Genomic DNA, 16857 nt, shown 5'->3' with positions numbered 1-16857 from the left:
ATACATGTACAGCATCCACACTTGTTTATTAGTTTGTTACCACTGCCATTATGAAAAACCAAGAATGGGTGTATTAAACAGCATTCACTGATTTTTCTCATACATCGAAAGGCTGGGAGTCCAAAATGAAGGTAAAGGCAGGTATGATCAATTTTTACTAATCCTGGGGCTTGAACTCAGGGTCTGGGTACTGTCCATTAAGCTTTCTCAAGTCTAGTGTTCTACCACTCCAGGCACAGCACCATGTCTGGCCTTTTCTGTGTCTGTGATATGAAGGAATTGAACCCAGGGCTTCTTGCATGCTAGACAAGCACTCTACCAGTAGGCCAAACTTCATGCCCCAAACTCCTGTATATTTTTTTTACAAAATAGCTCTCTGGGCTTGAAGATAGTTGTTTTTTTTTTTTTTACTGTGTTCTTGTCTGCTTTTTTATCCAGCTGTGATGTCTGTGTGCTAATAATCTCTTCTTATCAGGACACAGTTCATAATGTCTTAGGATACATCCAAGTAACCTAGTAACCTTTTAAAGTAATTACATCGTTAAAGGCCCCATTCCAAATATAGTCACATTCAGAGAAATGTACAAAATTAAATGGTTGGGACTACACAATGTATGAATTGGAAGGGCCAGGCGCACAATTTAGTATAAATTGCTAGAGTTGATAAGTTTTTAATTAGTTAAAATTGGTTGAAATTGATGAGTTTCACTACTTAATGAGTTTGGAAGCCTCTAGATTAGGCAGAACTATGGCAAAAATTCAAGACTATTTCATACTTTTATGAATAAAAGAAAAGCAAGCAGAAACTAAAACTTTAAAAAAATCTATATATGTAGTGTTTTTCTTTTTGAAAAATATAACATTGATAGACATTATAATGGGAAAAGAAGCACACACACACACACACACACACACACCTCCTATGTGAAAAGCAAAAAGAGAGGGGAAAGTAGAAGAAAGTGATGGATTTTCTTTTCCTCCTCCTCCTCTTCCTCCTCCTCCTCCTCCTCCTCCTCCTCCTCCTCCTCCTCCTCCTCCTCCTCAAGTCATGGGGCTTGAACTCTGGGCCTGTGCCCTGTCCTTGAGCTCTTCAGCTCAAGGCTACCGCCCTACCTTTTGAGCTATAGCCCCATTTTCCATTTTCTAGTGATTAATTGTGGATAAGAGTCTAACATTCTTAAGTGCCCAGGCTGGCTTTGAACAGTGATCCTCAAATCTCAGCCTTCTGAGTAGCTAGGATTACAGGCACGAGCCACCTTTGTGGGTGAAACAGCCAGAAAAGAATTATCTGATCTACCTCTGAAGAAGGTAAAAAATCCTCAATTCAGAGTTCCCCAATCTCCAGCTGGACAAAATGCATGTTCTTATCTTGGAAAATAAACACAGTAAAGAATCGGAATAGATTTTTCTAGATTCTGCTCAAGGTACTTTTTAGATTTCTCTCAATGTATGCCCACTTTATCCAACCTTATTTCCTCCCAACTATCCATTATTTATAAAATCTAAGCATAATACACAGCAATACATGGATTTTTTTTGGATTTTATCTCAAAAGTGTCCCATATAATGTGAAACTTTTATTAGTTAGCTAGGAATGGGGGGAGGGACACAATTGTAATCCCAGTACTAAAGAGGCTGAGATAAAGAGTCCTGGGATAATCAGGGTTAAACAGTGAGACTCTATCTCGAAACAAACAAAAACGTCAAACTACAAATCTGATATATTGGATATATTTGTATTTGGTTATTTGAAATTGGATAGGGAAGGGGGGAAAACAAGATGAGGGGGTGGGAGAGGGGAAGAGGGAAATGGGGACCAAGACAGGTGGAAGGGTATCCATGTATGTGAATTAATGCACCTTCTGTCTGGCAAATATCATGTAACCCTTCTATTAATTACGATAAAAATATATGAAAAAAAGAAAAATACCCAACAAAAAATAAATTACATTCAGTAGATTTGCAGGCATTACTTTTGTTAACTTCTCTTTTGTTTTAGCCAAGAAACCAAGTATGGATATGGCACCACTCTCAAGCAAATAAGAGGAAAAGGCTTCCTGAGAAATAATGGAACAGGTGGGAACAAAGTAACAAAGAAAGAATAGTAGTTATTTTTAAAGCTTCTTTTATTTTTTTTTCTGGTCATGGATCTTGAACTCAGAGCCTGTGCTCTTCCTGAGGTTTTTGCTCAAGTTTAGTGCTGTACCACTTGAGACACAGCTCAACTTCTGGCTTTTTGGTGGTGGAGATAAGAATCTCATGGACTTTCCTGTGCCTTTGAACCATGATCCTCAGAACTCAACCTGCTGATAGGTTTACTTTCTTGAGTGATTGAGGCTCTGAGAATTAGCTGTCTTCTAGAAAGAATTTCATATAGCTTTTGAACCTTAATCACCCAAAGTCTTGTTTAAACATGCTATGTTTGTAGAGTCCCAGCTGAGATGTTTGAGAATAATCATTTCTAAAGGGTTTCCAGATGTTGCTAATTCTAGTTATCTAAAATCACACTTTGAGTAATAAGTTTTAGAAAATTACTGTCCCCAAAAAATCATTAAATCACCCTTTAAAGAAAATTAACAAATAACTCATAACAGCACCTGTAACTACAGCCACTTTCAAATATAAAAATGGCCCCTACTAATATATCACTATGCATACAAACTCTTAAATACGATGAGTATTTTATAGTATTTCCTTCTGGTCTTTTTTATAACAAACATTTACAGCAATATTTGAGATACATATCAATATTTTGAAATTTGTTAAACTCATTACAAGTCACTATTGATTTTAGAAGAAAAGTTCCACAGAAGGGAAAGAAATAGAATTATGAAAGCATACTATAGGGTATATCACTTTAGGATTCACTACAGTGAGTTAATATTTTCTGGCAGACATTTCTTTTTTTATCAGGAACTGATAATTGTGTCTTGAAATACTCCATTTCATAGGGTTTTATGAATTCTTCCAAGGTGTTTTATTATAACCTAGGGCCGAATTTATTTTCTATGGGAACACAGTTCTCGTTTTACAGTGAAAGTCAATGGGGAAATCAGACCACTTCTGGAAAATTACTTTGGAGCTGACACTTATGGAATACACCAGGACTTTAAAAAATGAGATGCCTCCTATATATGATTGTTTTGTGCTACGGAACTATTAGTATTCACGTTAAGCAACATAACAAGCCCTTTCCTACTAACAAGTGACATTAAATCTTTCAACTTGCAAATCTATTTTGATATTAATGATCCTGAAGGAATTAAGATAATTCTAACAGATACTGCTTTTTTAATTAACAAAAGGATGCATATTTGATGTACATTCTGATTTTATCGTCTCAGTGTATCACATATAGTTCTGATTATTAAGAACATGTTAATACCAAGGCAAACCAAAGCAAATCAAAACAACAACAACAACAACACAATTCCGGGCACTTGCTAGTCAGAAACATTTTGAAAGGTCAGCACTTGCAACCTATTTGCAATGCAAATTACAAAATCATTTGTATGTGTCAGAAAACTCAAAATTTGCAAAGCAGTATAACAAAAAAGCCACAGATAACAAAGGCAACATGTTTATATTCCTCCTTCATTTCAACCCACTATTCCTGAGCTAAAACACATTCATGTAGTGAAACACAGCTTTATAAATTTGCACTTATAGAAGAAAAACTGATTTCAGAAATGGGCAGAGTACCAAAGTGAAAAAATATGAAAAAGTGGAGCAATGGTTTATTTTTCAAATAACAAGTAGAAAGCATGCCACTCTCAAAGTCTTTCTCTTATCTGCAAAGCCATTATTTATAAAAGGTATAAAGGGTATGAGGCTGCACTGAAAACCTTCAGATCATGTATGAGTTCCTATAAGCAAAACACAATACAATATCATTTCTATTCATAAGTTTGTTTCATTTAGAAAATTTTTATTTCATTTTTTGTAGCCATTAAATGCAGGATACTGGTTGACACTATGCTAAACAAACTGATTAATGCAATGATTATTACAGCCTTCATCTTCACCCTGAAGAATTTTATAATCTAATATTAAGAATAATTCTACTAGCATTAATTAATATTTGTAAATGCAAATTATTCATTATTCATGATGTCCTTTTCCTTCCATTATGTTCCACATTCTTTAAAACAATCTTCATACTGCTATTCAAATTTTAGTGTTACGAAAACTAATAAGAAGGCTACAATACAGAATATAGATTCACCTTGGTAGTCACTGGCATGATACTAAGCTTTTTTCATATGATAAATGTGCATTATTTATACCAAAAATGATCTTCATATTAATTATAATATTTTAAATGTAACAGTGAATATATTTATAGGTTAAATGACAGTAAAAAGTAACACGAACTTTTATATTATTTTTTACCTCTGGTTCTGGGGCTAACACTCGGCTTAGGCACTGTCCCTGAGGTATTTATTTATTTATTTGCATTTGTTTTTTTATTTTGGCTCAAGGATAGTGCTCTACCACATGAGCCACAGCTCCATTTCCAGCTTGTTTGGCAGGTGCTTTTTGTTGTTTTTTTTTGAGATAATAACCTCATGAAATATCCTGCCTGTGCTCCCTTTGAATTGCAATCTTCACATCTCAGCTTCCTCAGCAGCTAGGATTATAGGTGTAAGCCACTGGTGCATGGCCATATTAATCTTAATAATATCAATGTAATAATGGATATATTTTTCAGTTGAATAAACACCAACATGTTAAATATTGTTAATTTTCTTGTACTAATGGACAGGTTAAATTTGCAACTTGAGATCTGAATATTAGCCTTTGAATTGAGGGACTTGTCTTTGCTAGGCAGGGATTCTACCACTTGAGCCACATCCTAGTACCATACAAGGATGCCCAGAGAGCTGGTAAAATATTATTATTGGTGTGACTGAGGGGGTATTTCTGACATAAATTTGCATTCAGACAAGCAGACTATAAAAGTTTACCCTCACATAGGTGGGTAGACAGCATCCTATGAGAAGGTAGGTTATTCATGGTAGGTTATCCAATGGACTTGCATTTGGGTGGGGTCTGAGACTGGAACTAGAGTTTAGCTGTTACCCCACATTATCTCCTCCATACTCAGTTTTTAATCCTTTGTACTAGGATTCATACTCTTTGGCCATTTTCATTCTGAGGGTTTTGGATTTGGACTTGAAGTACACCACCTATTTCCTGCTTCTCAGCAGGAAACCATGCTGAGAACCATGGAACTGCTCAATTTCTAAAATTCCCAGCCAATTCCCAAAATAAATCACATAATACCCATCAATCTGTCTGTCTGTCTGTCTGTCTTCCTGTCAAATCCTTCTATGTCAGTATCTGTGTCTGTACCTACATCTGTATTTACCTCCTATTAAAGCTGTTCTTCTAGAGTACTGTAATACAATAAATAAAATTAACTCTGGCCATTTTATTTATTTCCCTTGTTAGAGAATCAAAATTAAAAGTATGATTTTGCAAATATGATATTGTAGCCTGAAGCCAGCTAAGGGAGATTACTGTGTGAGGCCAGCCTAGATAACTTACTGAAGCCTTGTTTCAAAATAAAGAAATGATACATAAATCAAAAAGAGCTAGGATTTAGCTCAATGAAAGAGTGCTTGCCTAGCATGCAAAAGACCTTGTGTTGATTCTGCAGTAACATAAAAGTAAAGAAACAAAAATAATAAAATACATTTAATGAAATCAAGCTTGGAAATCATGTTGTGAAATGTCTTGTAAATAAGAAATTCATTATGAAATGGATTATATAAAAACCTTTTGAGTTATGGGAAGTTTTGATTCTACAAATCATGGGCCGTTTTCTTATGGAGATACAATGAGTATATCTACATGTTTATAACATAAAAGAGCAACACCTTCAACTGAACTCTGCCTATGAAAAAGGTAGAAACAGTTTTATCAGTAGAGAACTTAACTGGCTTGCTGTTGTACTTCTAGGGGCTTTTTTAAGATTGAATGTTGTGGCAGGTTTCTTTGTGAGGCACTCCAGTGCCACAGGCACACTGGGGCAGCTGCCGTGGCAGAGTCACACGGCTGGATGTTCCTGTGGCCAGGTTTCGTGCTCCTGCCACCCACTGCTGGGCACTGCAGGTCTGCACATTGCTGCTCGAGGGTCTGAGCTTCTGGTTTCGGGTCCGTGGGCCTTCTCTCCTGGAGGGCAGTGCCTCTGGCAGTGCAGTCCCCAGGATGCCCCCCTCCCTCAATGAGCACAATGGGCTGACATTGGAGTTTTGTAAAAAAAATAAAAACAAAAAATAAATTTAATTCAGGTGGTGTGGGACAAAAAAAAGATTGAATGTAACCAAGAATTTAGGAAATGTGTTGTACACTATTGGGATAGTCTTAACTAGAGCAGGTAATGTGCACTTAGCTGTGTTTTGAGAGCACTCAGGGAGAAGCCCACAGCCATGTTTAGAATGGAATGGGAAGGCTGGTTATGGGTATATTGCTCTCTCTGGAAAATGTCTCATGACACAGCTCTCAGAGGAACTACTAAAGAGAATTGTTAGTAAAGGTAGTGAAAAGTATATGTGCTTCAAGTGCCCAGGTTTCTTGGTCTTTGTTCCACAGCTATAATAGCATCAAAGAATAGTACTTTGGTGAAGATGATTAGACTATCAGTGGATCAAAATATAGTATAGCTGCTTCCATTCTTTAAACAGTCTTGAAGAGCCATGAAATATTTGTCAGTGAAGAATCCTAGGGAAACTATTAACTTTCTAAGATAAGCATAATTTATAATAATTTATATTTAAAACATGACAGCCATACATTGGTAAAATGGGATCTACCAACACAGAAAGTAATCAAAATGAGAGTTGAAAATGTAATTCAGAATACTTTTTCTTACAAGTTCCTTTTTCAAATTAATTATTTTACAATTTTTTCTGATATTCTTTTAGCATAGGAGTCTATGAGGTATAATCACCTTACCTCTAAAAGAATTGTCCGTTGAAGATTTATAAAAAAAATTTGTGTTTAGCATTTAAAAATATTTACTTGCAAAAATGCCAACTATTGAAAATCATTATTAACTTGAGACCAATTGGATTTCAATTATGATTCTGGGAAGTTACATTTATAAAACACATACCCTAAGTCCAAAAAGAATTCCCCAATTAACTTATTGAAAATACAACCTGAAGAAACAGTGGTAATGTTTCATATAAACATGTACCATATAAATTGCCTACAGCTTTTAGCATCTATGTTTTCTTTTTGGTGTCAGTCCTGGGGCTTGTATTTGGGGTCTGGGCACTATCCCTGAGCTATTTCTGCTCAAGGCTAGCAATCAACCTTTTTCTAGCGCTTAATTGGAGATCAAGGTCCCATGTACCTTTTTGCAATTGCTGACTTTGAATCATGATCTTCAGATCTCTGCTTCCTGGTTAGAAAGAATTATAGGTATGAGCCAGCAGAATTCAGATTGTCATGTATTTCTTGTAAGATTAATACAGATTTATAAGGGGCTGTGAGTGTGGCTTAGAATTAGAGTGCTTTCCCAGAATGCATGACACACTGGGTTCAATTCCTTTGTACCACATAAACAAAAAAAATGATAATATAAATTTGCAGATGATATCCTTTAGTAATGCAATAAATGGAATGACCTTAAAATTTGACTGATAAAGTTAATATTCCTTTAGAGACTTGTACCTAAAAAGAAAGTATTTACTATATACTACCATATTTTTAATATTTAATATGTATATTCAATATATATTTTAATATTACAGGTAACTAGATTTCCCTGAAAGTGAATGTTAATAAACCTTGCTGTCATCTCGATTATTGAAGTATATGGAAAAATCAACTTCAGATCCACTTAACCTTCACACAAGCTTTCGTTAGCAACATGATATAATTACCAATTCAGATAAAAGGAAATCACAAAAAATACACTCTACTGAAAAATACAGATAGTATTTTCACTTTGCACAACCTGTCAGGAAAGATTCCTCTAACTGCAAAAAAATAATTATGAATTTTTCCATTTAATTTGAATAGTTTCTAATTAGAAATATCTTCAAAATGTCAAGGCATAATTACAGTAGCTGAAATTTACTTAAATGTCCCATATAATGTGATGAATATATCTTTACAAATGTTTAATATTGTTAAGTGTTATCAGGGACAATGTGGAATGCATTTGAGCTCCATATACTACTTTATGATAGTTCTTGATACATACTAAAAATTTCCTTTAAAATCATATGATATGAGAAGAGGTATCAATGTGTGAGAACTAATGCAACTTCTATCTGGCTAACATAACTGTAACCTCTCTATTAATTACAATTAAACAAAGAAAAAGAAAAAAAATCATATGATAAGACAGAAGTATTGGGCACTTAAAGAATATAACAGAGTCTATTTAAAGACTCAGAAGCAAAATGCTCAGTTAATATTTAGGAGATAATTATGCCACCAGGATGGGAAATATTTTTTACTGATCTCGCTTTTCCACAAATAGCCTGAGTCAAATGTGATAAAGAACTTGCTTATATATCACCCTCCAGTTAAAGGCACAAACAACTATAGTGGTTATTAGAGGGATAAGAAGTACACTCAGCAGGCCTACTTCCTCCCAGTCTTTATTTGCTCCCTTATGTATCATTCATTCACTCTTTTTTAGAGGACAGTAAGTCGCTATATACTTAGAAACACAACAGAGTGATTATTTGTTTTACTCAAACACCTATATTCAGTGCCCACTAAGGGACAGGTATCTTCTAGGTGCTGATAACAGCAGCAAATTTTCAGAAGAGGACACTGTTTTATTAGTAGATGACAATGTAATGGGGGAAATATTCGTAATAAATACAAAACACATTTTTGGCCAGTCTTGGGCTTAAACTCAGGGCCTGAGCACTGTCCTTGGATTTCTCAAAGCTAGAGCTCTACCACTTGAGCTACAGCAGCACTTCCAGCTTTTTCTATGTATGTGGTACTGAGGAATCGAACCCGGGTTTTTGCGCATGCTAGGCAAGAACTCTAACACTAAGATAAACTCTCAACCCCACAAAACATTTTTAAAAATGGCAAATTGAGGAATGTGATTGCAAAGCATAAGCTTTCACTCAACTGTATATTTGGAAAGATCTAAACTTAGACTTGTAGAAAGAGAAGTGGGGTATGAGTCTAGAAATGCCTCTTGAAATAGGAAACATAGAAACCAAGATTTGAATGGGAAAAGCTAGGAGAAAGAATACCAGGATTAAGAAAGGAGAAGGTTCATGAGGTATGAGAAATTAGACTCTCTAGGTCAATTAAGGCATTTTTTTCTGAAAAAAATGTTATTAAAGAGTTTTAACCAGCAAAGCAGTAGAATGTATACAAATATGACTTAAATATTAAATACATACACGCACACTCAAAAACTTCTAGGATTGTCCATATTACTAATGAGAAGTGTATACATTACATAAATACCCAACTGAAGTACATTTGATAAATGATCAATAAAGTTACATGGAATCAAAGAGCCTTAAAAAATAACAGGTGTTAAGCAATATATAACCACCAAGATTGGCACACAAATAGTATGTTTGGAGTAACATATAAGTTATGATAATAAATTTTTGAGATTGATGTGTATATCTTAGAATGTCCCTGTTATTTAATATTCATAATATGTATATTAAGACATTAATTAGATCAAGTTACATTTCCAACCATCCTCACATTTAGCATTCAGAGTCGTGTGGTGATAATGTGAAAGAAACTGATAGAGATTAAGTACAGAAAAATAAAGTGATAAGGCATGGCTCCTATCCCTTGATAAATCTAATGAACTAGTGTTAGAAGATAGATAAATAACAGAGCAGCAGCAACAAGAACTAATGTTCATTGAACTTGTAGAATGAGATGGGCCCTGAACCAACAAAATGTTTTTTCTTTAAATCTAACCTTCCCAATGGTCCTATGACCTAAATTTGCTATTATTAACTCCATTTTATACATGATAAAATTAGCTTTCTCAAGACCAACTGAATTTTTCAGTGCCACTTAGATAATAAGCAGGATTTGGACTAGGATTTCTTTTTCTTTATCCTGGTTATACAAAATTAGGTGCTAAACCAGTGACTCAAAGGTTTCTTCTGTTAAAATTGGCAAAAAAAAACGTGTGTCTTCAAATTAACACCACAAAAGAATTCAAGAAATGTGGAAATACAGAGAAAGGTGCAATTCTAGGGTTATGAGGAAAGTTGGAATCTTCTACCCAGAGAAATCATATTTCAGGCAGGGAGAACAGCATGATCAAAAAGTATCCATATATCTGGAGTCATGAAGTAACTGAGATTATTTTGGGATAAAGTGCTAAGATTGGGCACATTATTGATGTCAAGAGGGGAATAAGCGAGGATAAAGTCGAATACATATTTAGGCTTTCATATTTTCTTTGTTTTTTTTGCCAGTCCTGGGCTTGAGCTCAGGGCCTGAGCACTGTCCTTGGACTTTCTCAAGGCTAGACCTCTACCACTTGAGCCTCAGCACCATTTCTGGCTTTTTTCTGCGTATGTGGTACCGGGGAATCGAACCCGGGTCTTCATGCATGCTAGGCAAGCACTTTAACCACTAGGCCAAACTCCCAGCCCTCATATTTTCTTTGTAAGAAATAAGTACTCAATGGCTTTTGTGTAGAAGAGTAACACAATCTCATGACTCTGGGAATAAAAAGAATGATAGTTTGGAGATAAAAAATTGGAACCAGAGAAGGTACACTCCATGGAACATGGTGGCTGGCTAGTTATTCATGGTTATATCCCAGTCCCTATGGGAATTTTTAAAAAAAGAGCCATTTGAACATAATTATATATACACTATAGATAGTATATCTAAAAACTATATTCATATACAAAACTTAAGAGATAAAAGAGCAGTAGTATTTGTTACTCATAAGAGAGAGAGAATAATGACTACTCTGAGACAGACAGTTTGAATCCTCAGTGAAATACTAGATGGAAATATCTAACAGCCACTTAAATATTTGGCTGCTTTGGTAAAACAGAGATAAACTGTGTAGTAAGGAGCAGTAAGCACAAAGGTAAAGCAAACAGAACAAAGGCAGAAATATTTCCTCTTGACTATCACATCTCCATAAGGATGATACCCTAACACTCCCTTTACTTCATTGAATTCTTCTTTGTTCTGAAGAGGACTGGCTTTAAATTGGCCCAACCCCCCAAGACAGAACATTCTTAACACACAAGTCTAGCTAAAATGGAAAAATATTAGAACCTATAGATTATACTAAAAAATTTCCAATGATCACAAATGGTCATTTCATTACAATTGTTAGTGAATCAGAAATCATTAATTAAGGTAAAGTCTGTCAGGGCGCAAGTGTCTGAGCATGGAGGTTTTATTGCTTTGAATAGAGACTAAGAGTATAAAACATTTGAAGAAACCTATTACACTCAAACATAAATGTATGTATCTATGAAATTAGAAATGGCTATGTATCTGAGAATCACCATTTCTTGCTTTATTTATTGCAGCTTCTGTGTATTTGTGTATTTAGATTTTTATTGCACCAGGTAATTTTGATATAACTGCTGTTTGGAAGGAAGATATAGATAATTATATTTATTAGCTTTTAATATAATTTAGTTTGGGGGCATTTTGTTTTTTAATTTTCCCATTTTGTGAACACTTTCCATTCATTTGTTTTTAAACATCCCATTTCAGCTTTGGGAATTGCAACAAATAATTCTACACAGATACTACTTGTACTCTTTCAATTAATAAGTAGCTTCAAATTTAGTTCTTATTCTTTTACTATTTCCTGTTTATGTTGCCTTCTACAATTGGCAGTGGGGTAAAAAAATGGCTTTGAAAAAGGAAAAGCCGCAAGATATTAATGGTTCATACCTTTAACCCTAAGGATACAGAAGGTTGAGAACAGAAGACCGTAGTTCAAAGCCAGCCTGGACAGGAAAGTACTTGAGACTCAGATTTTCAGTTCACCACCAAAATATACATAAATGTAGCTGTGTCTCAAGAGGTAAAGCTCCATCAGGACTTGAGCAAAAGAAGCTCAGTGACAGCACTGAGGCCAAGATAGCAACCCACAGAACAGACAAAAAGTCCTCTGCATCGAATTCACCAGTAAACAACCAGTGAAGAATATTGAAAAGACTTAAGAATGGTGGTGAGAGATGTGATCCTTTATTTTTTCTGCATGCACCAGTGAATTTCACTTACTTCTCTTCAGATACAAAATAAAACAATTAGAGTTGCAATTCTTTAAGGTTCCATCTAGTTGTAAAATGACAGATTCCACAAGCCACGTAAAATGGATGCAAAAACATCTTCAGAAGTAGTAACTAGGTTAATATTTTTAATTGAAATATTTAGACAAGCTGTTGAGCTAGATGCACAATTTATGTCTTTTTATTTAAGAGAGAAGGCAGGTGATGGTAAAAATATATTTTGTACATCATCTGTATGCCCTGTGATCTTTAAAACAGGTTTAAGTACCCTATAAGTATATGGCAATCACAATTTGGCCTATGGTCAAGTAGCTTAAAAACAGACACATTACTCTAAAATAAAACAATGGCATTGAAAGAAAACTTTACATCTAACCCAGTTATCTATTAAGGAGTCATTTCTTTTCAATATGCACTGTTTGTCACCCTTAACATTAAACTTCCAAATTTTATTTCTGTAAGCTATGAAGATCTAAGTTCATTTTTCAGAATCCATTTATGTTGTGTCCTCCTCTATGGTATACAACTTAGATCATGATATAACACTAATCATAGCTTCAATAATGTCCTCAGTTATCAAATGCTTTGCATTTTTTATTTTTATTTTTATTTTTATTTATTTCTTTATTTATTGCTAATCCTGGGCTTGAGCTCAGGGCCTGAGCACTGTCCTTGGACTTTCTCAAGACTAGAGCTCTTCCACTTGAGCCTCAGCACCACTTCCGGCTTCTTTTTTCTATGTATGTGGTACCGAGGAATCGAACCTGGGTCTTCTTGCATGCTAGGCCAGCACTCTACCACTAGGCCAAACTCCTGGCCCAGCTTTGCATTTTTTATTAAATAATTTATTAACATTGATTTTTACATCATATTACAAATGACGTGTTTAACAAACAAGTATTCAAGAAGGGAATCTGTATATATAATCACTGGCATTTAGATTTTAGAACATTATTAAAATTAGGCTGAGGGTTTGTATGTCATAGATACATATTAATCTATACATTAAAGATACAAATTCCTATAATTTATAATGCGAGTCAGAGCAAACAAACATTTCTCTAAATATTTTCTGCATTTATTCAATGTAGGAAACAGCATATTCTGGCACAACTCGGGGAAAAAGTTTTAACTAGGGAAATTTTACTTTTGTTAGACATTTTTCTTTAAACTACTAGTAGTAGCGGGAGTAGAGGTAGTAGTATCGCCAGTCTTGGGGTTTGAATGTAGGGCTTGGATGCTGTTCTAGGGCATTTCTTGCTCAAATCTAGTCCTCTACCACTTGAACAACATTTTCACTTTTTCTAGTTGTTAATTAGAGATATGAGCCTCCCAGACATTTCTGCCCAAGACTGGCATTGAATTGAGATTCTCAGATCTCAGACTCCTAAATAGCTAGGATCACAAGTTTGGTTTTTTTTGTCCCTGTGGGACTTAAACTCTGGGCTGGGTATTGTCCCTGAGCTCTTTAGCTAAAAGCTACAGCTCTAACCTTGGGCTTGAGTGTTGTTCCTGAGCTCTTCAACTCAAGGCTCTTGCCCCACACCTGGAGCTATGGTGCCGCTTCCAGTTTTCTGGTGATTAATTGGTGATCTGAGTCTCATGGACTTTTTAGTGCCAGGCTGGCTTTGAACTACAATCCTCAGATCTCAGCCCCCTAAGTAACTAGGATTACCGATGTGAGCCACTGCCCCTGGTTTAGGATTACAAGGGTGCCAAGCCTTCAAATTATATTTTTAAACATATTCCTTATACTTTTCTGCAAGTCTATTCCTAAGTGCTCCTAAATATATATTCATATACGTATATCATACATGTGTGTGAGTTATTTTTATGGGTCACTAACGGATTCTGTATTATTCTAATATCAAGGTAATATATGTTTCAAATATGAAATGTCATTATTTACTTTTAACATTTTTAGTTTTGTTTTATGCAGAACAAGTTATTTGGATATATTGGCATTACTTCCAAAGAGCACATTTCTTTGTTTTTCTTTCCTTTGTTGGATAGATAAAAATGTACTCAGTGAAATTTTTTTGCTTGAGGAAAACAAACAATAACAGAATAGCTTCAGTAGTGTTCTGTTTGTGACTTGGATATAAACTAAGTCTGCAAATCTGCTTTTAATGTATTTGTTGTCTCTGGGTGTTTCTGACATCTGAAAAAAACTACGTGATCTTAGGAAACATGTATGTGTCAATGTCAATGTGTTACTGAAATACACAATTTGGAATAAAATACAGAAAATGTAAGACTTTTGAAGAGGCCTTTGTACTGTGTTCAGAGCAGTACTATGTATAATAGCCAAGAAGTACAAACAAGTAGGTATCCCTCAGCTGTTAAAAAATAAGAAAAGAGAGGCAAATATTCACAGTGGAAAACTATTCACCTTCACAAAGGATGGGCAACTTGTCATATATTACAACATGAACAGAGTGTGAGGATATTTGGCTAAGTGAAAAAAAAAGCCAGTATCAGAATCAGCACAGTCTTATTTCACTTGTAAGAAATATCTAGGATAGGAGCTGGTGGCTCATTTCCATAATCTTTGCCAGTAAGGAAGTTGCTATCTGAGGATCATGGTTTGAAATCAGCAGGGGCAAGACTATCTATGAGGCTCTTATCTCCAACTAACCACCAAAAATCAGAAGTGGAGTTGGGACTTAAATAATAACAAACTAACCTTGAGCTCAAAAGTTAAGGAACACCACTCAGGCCCTGATTGAGGCTTTATGAGTGAGTAAGAATAAACAAAAGAAATATCTAAAGGAGTCAAACTCACAGCAAGTGTGATGGTTGACAGGGATGGGGTAAAAATAAGTGGAGATTGTTGTTCATTAGGTACAGAGTTTTAGTCATCTACTGTGAACACACACTACAGATCTGACAAATGCTGTTTCTGTAGTGAACAGTAGTACTACTATACATTTAAAATGCTTTAAGAGGGAACTGATTATTTCATGTGGCTTGGTCTGATATAATAAAAAAGAAAAAAAGTAAACTATGCTACTAGCTCTACATATACATATGCATTGGCACATACATAGTAAATCAATTTTTTCCTCATCTCTCATGACAGCATGCAAATTTAAGGAAGAACAGTCTGGAGAGTTCATCTTCTCCCTTTTGAAATTTAGCATGCAAAGGTTTTCTTTAGTAGCTAGGAGACGGAAAGAAACCGAAAAAGAAAGAGAAACAGAGACAGAGAAAGGAATAGAAGCAGGAAGAGGGAAAGGGAAGGGAAGGAGAGTAGCAGTGAGGAGAGATTGAGACTTGAAAGTAAACAATAATCATCTCATAATTGACTTTTAATTTTTGGCAATAAAAAGAAATTGGGGTATCTTTGGAACTGTTAAACCTGGTTTAATCCTTCTCTTTCTAGACTCTTGATAGATTGGATAACTAAGCTATCCTAAAAACTAAAGTGGGCATTTTAATTGCTTATTTTATTTTGAGTTACTTTTTAATGAACACTGCTCATTACAATTTTACAAAACCAAAAGTGTTTACTAATTCCAGTAACTACAATTTCTTTTTCAGCTAGATGAGTGATCGGAAATTTTTGTTGCATTTCAAAATCTAAATAAACTACAGACTTTATCTTTAAAAAAAAGAAAGTAAACAATAGATTCGTCCAAGAAAATTGGGATGCAAAGAAAACAAAAACAATGTATAGAACAGATACAGTAAAGCAGTTAAAGCAAAAAGTACTAGTCAGGCACTGATGGGCTCATGCCTGTAATTCTAGCTACCAGGGAAGTTAAAATATAAGCATCATGGTTCAAAGCCTGTCTTGGCAGAAAGTATGAGACTTATCTCAGGAAAACATGAGTGGAACTGTGGCTCAATGTAGCAGAGCATTAGCCTAGAACTGAAAAGCTCAGGGACAGTGCTCAGGCCCTGAGATGAAGCATCATCATTTAACTGGGAAAAAATTCCATGTCTGTTAACTATGTATAGTATTATTATATTTCTTTTCTTTGTGGTGCTGCTACAGATCAAACCCAAGTTTTGCATAGGCTAATATATATTGTAGTAGCACCGGCCTACAACCCTAGCCTCAATATAAACTTCTATAACATATCAATACTTGAATTTTCTTCAGTTAAAATTTAGTATTCTTTTAATGTGGACATTTTTCTTTTAGCATCAGAATGTACTCTCATTTTTTCAGGGTGGGTAGTGCATAAACAAAAAATATATCCTTTTTATCCACAAATGGCCAGCCATCATAAAGACATACGAATAAATTGTGCCAAAATGTTGGCCTGATAGGTATTTTTTTGCATAAAGCATATATCCAAGCATATATTAACTGAGCAGCAGATGGCAGAGGAAAGAAAATCAGTGAGATTGCAATGTGGATGAAACATGCTCAGTAAGTTCTGTAAAGATGAAAAGCTGGGCATAAGAGACACCATATTGAGTAAGCAAATGGAATGTCTAATCTGCTTTTATCATCTTTACTGCTTCTGATTCATCCTGCCTCTATAAATAGATTATCACTTTTATCCTTATGGCTTAAATCTATTTTTGATGGAAAAGGAGGTAGAAGGAATGAGTTTACATAATAATATATTTTGTGAAAATAATCTAGGAATATAGATTTTTA

At 34.9% G+C, this 16857-nt stretch overlaps 1 protein-coding gene across 6 annotated transcripts in view; it reads right to left on the bottom strand.

Moving 5' to 3' along the window:
- The window catches only part of Diaph2 (diaphanous related formin 2), an 809447-nt gene that overhangs the window by 247037 nt on the left and 545553 nt on the right, over positions 1 to 16857 (bottom strand). The gene's annotated exons all lie outside the window — the stretch shown is intronic.

This window comes from Megascapheus bottae, chromosome X, assembly GCF_031878675.1.
Source record: "Megascapheus bottae isolate mThoBot1 chromosome X, mThoBot2.hap1, whole genome shotgun sequence".
NCBI classification, from domain to species: domain Eukaryota; kingdom Metazoa; phylum Chordata; class Mammalia; order Rodentia; family Geomyidae; genus Megascapheus; species Megascapheus bottae.
The sequence above is the reverse complement of the archived record's forward strand: the minus strand, read 5'-3'. Positions and strand labels throughout refer to the sequence as shown.